The sequence below is a fragment of the Bos grunniens genome, chromosome 16 (genome assembly GCF_055505025.1).
Source record: "Bos grunniens cultivar Pamir isolate PY7600 chromosome 16, Bosgru_T2T1.0, whole genome shotgun sequence".
Classification (NCBI taxonomy): Eukaryota; Metazoa; Chordata; class Mammalia; order Artiodactyla; family Bovidae; genus Bos; species Bos grunniens.
The window spans coordinates 81,804,507-81,814,506 of record NC_141180.1 but is presented as its reverse complement, the minus strand read 5'-3'; the positions used below and the strand labels follow the sequence as shown (position 1 = coordinate 81,814,506).

General features: G+C 40.2%; 1 pseudogene; it reads right to left on the bottom strand.

Annotated features, from left to right (window-relative positions):
• Positions 1-2,895: 2,895 nt before the first annotated feature.
• On the bottom strand, positions 2,896-3,594 carry LOC147357169 (annexin A2 pseudogene; annotated as a pseudogene).
• Between the last annotated feature and the right edge of the window lie 6,406 nt (positions 3,595-10,000).

Here is a 10,000-nt window from a genome sequence, read left to right as displayed (position 1 = left end):
GCTTCAGTCGTGTCTGACTCTGTGAGACGCTATGGATGGCAGCCCACCAGGCTCCCCGATCCCTGGGATTCTCCAGGCAAGAACACTGGAGTGGGTTGCCATTTCCTCCTCCAATGCATGAAAGTGAAAAGTGAAAGTGAAGTCCTCAGTCATGTCCGACTCTTCGCGACCCCATGAACTGCAGCCTACCAGGCTCCTCCGTCCATGGGATTTTCCAGGCAAGAGTACTGGAGTGGGTTGCCATTGCCTTCTCTGGAAAGAGATGCTGGCCCACGTTTCTTCTGCATATACCCTTGGTTGTAACTGCACCCCTCTCCTGTCCATTCAGGCTGTCTCTATGCAGTCAATCCCAGTTGTATCCCCATGTCTGACCTGCAAAGCCCCAGCTTTGGCATTCAGTCCCTGCCTGCCCTGGCAGACAAGTATCTCAGACTGGGGAGTGCATGGTGATGGTACTGAACATCTGGGCAAGTCTCTCTCTGTTTTGCCTTACACAAACCAGTTGTGCTGTCCTCCAAGTCTCTGAAGCTCCCCTTCCATCCTGGCTGGGGACTTCCCAGGGTATGGCAACGTTTTTCTTTCACAGCTCCCGCCCAAAAACACAGGTCCTATCCTGATTCCTTTCTCTCTCTCTCTCCTTTTTTCCTTTTGTCATACCTAGTTCCATGGAGATTTTCTTGCTCTTTCAGAAGTCTGAGGTCATCTACCAGTGTTCAGTAGATGTTTTATGAGAATTGTTCCACACATAGATGTATTTTTGATGTATTTGTGGGAGGTAAGCTCCACGTCCTACACCTCTACCCATATTGATCCTCCTTCTGATTTATTTTCTAATATAGGCATTTAAGACTATAATTTTTCTTTAAAGTACCACTTTAATTGTATTTCACAAGTTTGACATGTAATGTTTTGTCTGTAACCCTTTCTAAATATTTTAAATTTCAATTAAAAATGTCTTTATTCCATGAGTTATTTAATGTTTTTATATCTGTCATTGATGTTATTTTCATACATATGATAATATAATGGAGAAGGCAATGGCACCCCACTCCAGTACTCTTGCCTGGAAAATCCCATGGACAGAGGAGCCTGGTAGGCTGCAGTCCATGGGGTTGCTAGGAGTCAGACACGACTGAGCGACTTGACTTTCACTTTTCACTTTCATGCATTGGAGAAGGAAATGGCAAGCCACTCCAGTGTTCTTGCCTGGAGAATCCCAGGAATGGGGGAGCCTGGTGGGCTGCCATCTCTGGGGTCACACAGAGTCAGACATGACTGAAGCAACTTAGCAGTAGCAGCATCATGATAATATAATAGATTTATAATAGATTTAATTTTCTTTATCACATTAAAGAATATTATTGTACTATCCTCTAACTTTCACTGTTGATGAAAAAAGGAGTCAGTCTAGGTATCATTTACTTAAAGGTTATATATTTTTTTCTTGCTGACTGCTTTTAATATATTTTCTATTTAATTTTTAAATAAAAATTTATTTTATCCATCTGTTTATGACATTATGACATAGTACACAAGAGGCAAAGTGTTTCACATCAGAGACTGCACTTCCAACTCCTTGGAATGTTCTTTTTTTTTTTTTTTTTTTTGATAAAAGGGAAGACTAGACAGGAAAGGCAGGAAATGCTTGGGCAACTAAAATAAAGCTGGGGCCAAGGGGAGCAATACTAACATCATCCTCACAGGGAATGGGCATAGGGGGCTGTTTGTAGCAAGCTGATTTTCTAGAACTGTTAGCTAGAAGCATAGGAACACCACTTCTGGATGCTCATGCTATCTCACGCTTAAGTCATCCCCAACACACAGGCATAGAGCACTTTCTGGCAGTCACTCTTGGTGTCTTGCTGGATGTAGTAGTACAGCAGCTTGTAATTGTGGGAGACCATGATTCTAATCAAGCCCTTATAATGAGGGTTTGCCCTTCATGGAGTCATATACAGCAAAATACAGGAATTTATTATGAATACTCGGGCCAGGTTTAGGAAAACATCTTCCCAGTCTCCTTTGACCTTTTTCTTTCTTTCTTTCTTTCTTTCTTTCTTTTTTTTTTTTTTTTTTTGAAGTTTTCTAGTATTATTTATTTTATTTATTATTTTTTTTTTTAACTTTACAATATTGTACTGGTTTTGCCATACATCAACATGCATCTGCCACGGGTGTACACATGTTCCCCAACTTGAACCCTCCTCCCACCTCCCTCCCCATACCATCCCTCTGGGTCATCCCAGTGCAGCAGCCCCAAGCTTCCTGTATCCTGCATCTAACCTGGGCTGGTGATTCATTTCTTATATGATATTATACATGTTTTAATGTCATTCTCCCAAATCATCCCCTGCCACTTCCCACAGAGTCCAAAAGACTGTTCTATACATCTGTGTCTCTTTTGCTGTCTCACATACAGGGTTGTCATTACCATCTTTCTAAATTCCATATATATGCGTTAGTATACTGTATTGGTGTTTTTCTTTCTGGCTTACTTCACTCTGTATAATAGGCTCCAGTTTCATCACACCTCATTAGAACTGATTCAAATATATTCTTTTTAATGGCTGAGTAATACTCCATTGTGTATATGTACCACAGCTTTCTTTATGCTCTCTGCTGCTGCTGCTAAGTTGCTTCAGTCGTGTCTGACTCTGTGCGACCCCAGAGACGGCAGCCCACCAGGCTCCCCCATCCCTGGGATTCTCCAGGCAAGAACACTGGAGTGGGTTGCCATTTCCTTCTCCAAAGCATGAAAGTGAAAAGTGAAAGTGAAGTTGCTCAGTCGTGTCCGACTCTTAGCGGCCCCATGGACTGCAGCCTAGCAGGCTCCTCCGTCCATGGGATTTTCCAGGCAAGAGTACTGGAGTGGGGTGCCGTTATGTTTATAAATCTCTAAGGGACATAACTCTTGTACCTTTCAAGTACTTTCTGGAGGTGACACACACTCCGCTTGGTCACGATGTTTATCCATTAAGAACATCAGTTCTCTCCTCTTCTCTTTAGTACCATAGAGACTGCAGGTATCTTGGTCAGTTAGTACATAATGACAGAGCCTCATCCTCTCCTCTTCTACCCTTTACAGGGGCAACTGACTACTTGCAGAAGTCACCGATGTTTCAGAAATAATGTCCTTCTCCAGATCAATTTTGTACATTCCCTTGTAGACTCTGCTAATTTTCTGTAGCTCCTGGTTGGTCCTTGAGCAAATAATCTCAGGGAATCCTCATTGCACCCCAGCCCCTTCACGGAGGCTTTCAAATCAGAAGCATAATACTGAGCAAGTGTTTTCAATAGTTCTCAAATCACCATCTTTAGGTGGCTGGACAAGGCTGACTTCAGTGCTGATGCAAGTTTCTTTTTGGTCCTTCTATGGTAGGCAATATCCTGTCTCTTTTCATTGCCGCATTTGGTCAAAATGTGGATGATGGTAACCGCATCCATACCTTTGGTCTTGATGGCTGTTTCAATGTTCAAAGCATTCTACTCAGCATCAGAGTTGTTCTATGCTTTGACTGACCTGTCTGTACTTAAAGGTGTAGTGTGATTACCCTTCATGCTGGGCTTGCACAGAAATTCAGAAACAAGAGACATTTTGACAGCAGTTGGGTCAAGTACCAAGAGCTACATGGAGCCATTTTTTTAAATCTACACATTATGAAATTTTAATATATGTTATAGGTGTATATACTTTTTATTTAAACTGCTTGTGATTATCTGGGCTTCCCGATTTTGTCAGTTGTTTGTTCTTTAGTTCTGAGAAACTTTCAGCTTTTAGCTCTTCAAATACTGCCCTTCTTTGTGTCATGTCTTTAGAATTCCAGTTCAATCTTTCTCTCCTACTTTTTATCTCTTTGTCTCTCTGAACTGTGTTCTGAAGAGCTTCTTTAGATCTGTCTTCCAATATCGTAAATCTCACTTCAGCTTTTCCTAAGCTGGTGTTTAACCTGTCCATTTCATTTTTCAAACGTCTTTTTCAAACTTTTTTTTTAAATTGAGAAAATGTAACACAATTCAGAAAAGTGCAAAATATAAATGGAGAAGGAAATGAGAACCCACTCCAGTGTTCTTTCCTGGAGAATTCCATAGACAGAGGAGGCTGAAGGGCTACAGTTCATGGGGCCACAGAGTCAGACCCGACCAAGGGACCAACATTTTCACTTTCACAGCTTAACAATTAATTATGAAACAAATACTAAGTAATCACCCTAGAAATGGAACTTTACTGAAGTCCAGAATTTCTGTCTCTGTTCCTGATCCTCAACCACCACTTCCTCCACCAGAGATGATCATCACTCTGGCTTTAGTCTAACAATTTCTTTGCTTTTCTTTACAGTTTTACCACCTATATCCATTTTTGTTTGTCTGTTTTAATGTAATACTCTATATTTGGGTCTTACATCTTTTATTCAACATAATATTTGAAAATTAATCCATGTTTGTACCTGTGGGTCACTTACTTTCCATGCTTTGAGGCAGTACAGTTCATGAAAATATTACACCTTTTATTCTGTTTTTGATGGATATCTGGATTAGTCTTTTTCCCTTTTTATGGAGGCACTATTTTCAACAATGCGTATTGAAACACATGTGCATGAATTTCTCAAGGCTATGTACTAGGAGTGGAATTGTTGGGTCACAGATTATGTATATCTTTAATTTTACTAGATAATTCCAGGCTATTTTTCAGAATGTTTGTTCCACTGAATTTTTTAGTTCAGTTGTTTTACTTAATTTAAAAAAATTTTATTTGGCTCTTCAAATCTGCTTGATAATATATTCCTTTGCTGTTTTTGGATATTTTAATTTTCCTTAAGTTTACACACATTATATATGTTTTTTTCAGATCCAAAATAGAAGCCTTGTAGGCCTGATTCCAGAGAAGGCGATGGCACCCCACTCCAGTACTCTTGCCTGGAAAATCCCATGGATGGAGGAGCCTACTAGGCTGCAGTCCATGGGGCCGCTAAGAGTCAGACACAACTGAGCAACTTCACTTTCACTTTTCACTTTCATGCTTTGGAGAAGGAAATGGCAACCCACTCCAGTGTTCTTGCCTGGAGAATCCCAGGGATGGGGGAGCCTGGTGGGCTGCCGTCTCTGGGGTCGCACAGAGTTGGACACGACTGAAGTGACTTAGCAGTAGGCATGATTCTGCTCTCTCAGGGTTTCTCAGTGTTAACACTATTGACATCTTGAGCCAGGGAAGACTTTATTGTAGAAGATTGTCCTGCACATTCGAGAGTGTTTGACAGCAACTGGACTCTGCACACTAGATGCCAAGGGCGTACACATTCCCCTCCTAGCTGTGACAACCAACAATGTCTTTTGGAGGACAAAGTTACCCTAGGTTGTGAACCACTATATGCCGTCTACTTTTTCCCTTATGGGACCTCACTCATGGTATCTTGTTTCCTTGTGTTTTGTGATTTTTTGGGAAGCTCATGTTTCTTAAACCTGAATCTGTGGTAATTCTCTGATGCTTGGATTGAAATCGCTTTCCTCTGGAATGTTTTCTATTTGCTACTGCCAAGCACCTGAGGACATTGCTAGCTCAGGATCATACAAAAAATAAATGTTTGGCTTTAGATTTTTTGAACCCCCAGGATAGTGTGAATTGTGGGCTGCAAATCTGCACAAGGTCTAGCTGGTAATTACTAATTCTCAAAAGAAATGCTTTTCTTCTCTCTATTTAGTGCCAGATTTAAGGCAGCTGGGCATGACACCGATTTTTTTTTTCTAATTTTATTTTTAAACTTTACATAATTGTATTAGTTTTGCCAAATATCAAAATGAATCCACCACAGGTATACATGTGTTCCCCATCCTGAACCCTCCTCCCTCCTCCCTCCCCATACCATCCCTCTGGGTCGTCCCAGTGCACTAGCCCCAAGCATCCAGTATCGTGCATCGAACCTGGACTGGCAACTCGTTTCTTACATGATATTTTACATGTTTCAACGCCATTCTCCCAAATCTTCCCACCCTCTCCCTCTCCCACAGAGTCCATAAGACTGTTCTATACATCAGTGTCTCTTTTGCTGTCTCATACACTGGGTTATTGTTACCATCTTTCTAAATTCCATATATATGTGTTAGTATACTGTATTTATGTTTTTCCTTCTGGCTTACTTCATTCTGTATAATAGGCTCCAGTTTCATCCACCTCATTAGAACTGATTCAAATGAATTCTTTTTAATGGCTGAGTAATATTCCATTGTGTATATGTACCACATCTTTCTTATCCATTCATCTGCTGATGGACATCTAGGTTGCTTCCATGTCCTGGCTATTATAAACAGTGCTGCGATGAACATTGGGGTACACATGTCTCTTTCCCTTCTGGTTTCCTCAGTGTGTATGCCCAGCAGTGGGATTGCTGGATCATAAGGCAGTTCTATTTCCAGTTTTTTAAGGAATCTCCACACTGTTCTCCATAGTGGCTGTACTAGTTTGCATTCCCACCAACAGTGTAAGAGGGTTCCCTTTTCTCCACACTCTCTCCAGCATTTATTATTTGTAGACTTTTGGATCGCAGCCATTCTGACTGGTGTGAAATGGTACCTCATAGTGGTTTTGATTTGCATTTCTCTGATAATGAGTGATGTTGACCAATTTATTTTTAATTCACCCTTGTAATGAATTGTAGCCTTTGGGCTCTAGGTTTATGGATTTATACTGGGCGTGTAGACTCCTATTAGTCTCTTTACCTTTAAACCCTCTATGTCTTGCAAGATACATGAAAACTGAAACTCATTATAAATGCTGACATTAGTACAGGTTTATCTTTCTGGTTTTTATGTGATTTTAAGGCTTCTGAATTTACCTGTAATATTTTTCCCAATCTATTAGTGCATTTAAAAAGAGTTTTCAATTATTTATTTTGTCCAGTATTTTTAGTTTTCTTTAATGAGAGGATCAATCACCAAACTACCATGCTATACTTCAGAACATGAAGTCCATAACTTAAAAGATAACAACAACAGCGAAGCTGACTGGACAATTTAACAACAACACAAAAGCAATATAAAAGCAGTTAGATTAATAATTTATACAAAGTGCACTCTTATGGGCCTATGCTAAATGTGGGTTGATTTTAAGAGGATTGATGAAGTCCATGAGGACAGGTATATAACAAATGGAGTTGTAGAGGGTGCTCCAGCAAGTCATATCTCAACACAGGATCCAGATTTACTCAGTAGTGAGGGTTCTCAGCACTGACCTCAATGGTTTCTTTAGAAAAAGAAAATGCACTCAAGTATTGCTAAGTCATACCACATAGTAGGATATTTTAAGTTCTGGAATTTATCCAGTGCTTTCTATAATTCTAGGAAAATTGATTTTCTTGGTAACTGTGATTAACTTTCACTATAATCAGTTCCATGGAAATGAAGCCCCACTGATAGGGTTGATGTTTGGTGATTTAGATACATCTTCAAGTTTACATAGAGTGGTTAAGAGCACAGAAGTCAGACTGCCAGAGTTAGAGTCTGGATTCCCCTACTTGAAGATCTTTCTTCTTAATCTTACTGTGTCTCCATTTTAATATTTGTGAAATGAGAACAATGCTAGAAATTATCACATAGGTTTGTTGTGAGGCTTGAATGAATTAGTACATGTAAAACACCTAGACTAGTGCCTGGAACATATAAGCACTCAATAGATATTCATTTCAAAATGGTTATATATATATATATATATATATATATATATGAGGGTAACAGGCAGGAAGGCCAGGGGTCTCCAAACAGAGGAAATAGGCTGCGAGTGTCAGACACTTTTTTATCTCTCTTAAACGGCAGGAGGAAACCCAACAAGTATGAGATTTTTTCCCCTTCTCTATACAAATTTAAAAAGAGGTTTCTTATATATATATATATATATATATATATATATATATATATACACATATAACATAGCATATACATATAACATATATAATATACATAACATATATATACATATATATAACATAACAAAATTCATACCAAATTTCATACCATTCATATCAAAATCTGAGAATGTCTCCTGAAATGTGACTTTATGTCCATCAAATAGCACTGCATTTCTTTATTGTTGGTGATTTCATTGGGCTTCCCTTGTGGCTCATCTGGTAAAGATTTCATTGTGCTCAGAGTACTGAAGCAATAAGAAATGAAAGCAGGTTCCAGTGGTCAGTCACTTAGTCCACACATCCAGCTTAAGGTCAACATGAGTACTTCCTCCATCCAATGCCTCAGCAGTGTTTCACTTTCAGGATCAGAGTGTTTACAAGTCTTGTCACATACAGAAGACATGAGTTGCCTGAGGTCTGAAGAGTTGAGTCCTTCAAAGCTTTTTAATTCCCTGTGGTGGAGAAGCAGTTCAGTAAACCTTTCAAGCAAATTTTCCATGACTTCACTACCCAACAGCATCGATATAAATAATATTTCCATACTATGTTTCATCTTCTAAAATTTCAGTAAACCAACAATAATAAAAGCACAAGAACAAAGAAAATTCACAACTTTGGTGACTTCCTCCATGGTATCAAGCAATGAGGTGATTTTCAAGGTTCACAGTATGCATTTGCCTTTTGATGGGAATAAACTGCTGAGATCCCTCTGCCCCATCTATGCTTTTCTTTGCAGGAGACCAGGCTACAAACAGTGAGCTCTATTTTTGCATGTTTATATTCACACTCTCTTTAATAACCTCTTTTTGGGAGGCTGAGGTTTAGTTCTGTCAGAAGTTTCTGGTATACTGCCTTTCAGAGTCAGTGGGCCACACACTGATCTTGATCTTATGAACAGAGGCAGCATGGTATATATGAATCTTGCTTTAAGTCTCTGCACTTCTTACTTGTTTTCTTCATTTAACAGTTACTGAGCACTTACTGTGTGACAGGGACTTTTCTAGGTGCCTTCCATAAATTCATATAATTGGGAAGGCGATAACAAGCTCCCTAAGCCACACCTGGCCTTTCTCAAGGAAATGAAGAGACCCAAATCAAAATGACCGTGTGGCTCCAGATACACCCTTACCCTGAGCTCCTCATGTCAGCCACTGGATCCACTCAACCTCTGAGAAGGAAACCGGGAAGTCATCCTAAAACTCTCCTCCCTCCCTTCTCATAGCCCATTGATTCCTAGTCTCTCAAGCCTTCTCCCTCATTGGTCTGTAACCGGCTGTCTACCCGTCCAACTTTCTCTCTTAAGACACTCTATTTGATCACTGACTGACATGTCATTCAATTGCTAAGTTAGGTCTGACTTTTTGTGACCCCATGATCTGCAACGTGCCAGGCTCCTGTGATTTCCACTATCTTCCAGAGTTTGCTGAAATTCACATCCATTGAGTCAGTGATGCTAACCATTTGACTCTCTGCCCCTTCTTTTGCCTTCAGTCTTTCCCACCATCAGGGTTTTCCCAATGAGTCAGATGACCAAATTATTTGGAGCTTCAGCTTTAACATCAGTCTTTCCAATGAGTATCAGGGTTTATTTCTTTTAGGATTCACTGATTTGATCTCCTTGCAGTCCAAGGGACTCTTAGGAGTCTTCTCCAGCACCACAATTTGAAAGCATCAGTTTTTTGGTGCTCAGCCTTCTTTATGGTCTAACTCTCACATCCGTACATGACTACTGGAGGAAACCATAGCTTTGACTATATGAACCTTTGTCGTCAAGGTAATGTCTCTGCTTCTTGATATATTGTCTAGGTTTGTCACAGCTTTTCTTCTAAGAAGCTAGAGTTTTTAAATTTCATGGCTGCATTCACTGCCATGGGGCTTCCCAGGTGGCACTAGTGGTAAAGTGGACCTAGTGCCAATGAAGGAGACACAGGTTCGATCCCTGAGTCAGGAAGATCCCCTGGAGGAGGGCATGGCAACCCACTCCTTTATTCTTGCCTAGAGAATCCAATGAACAGAGGAGCCTGGTGGGCTACACTCCATAGGGTCCCAAAGAGTCAGACACAACTGAAGCAACTTAGCACAGCACAGTCACCGTCCAAGTGATT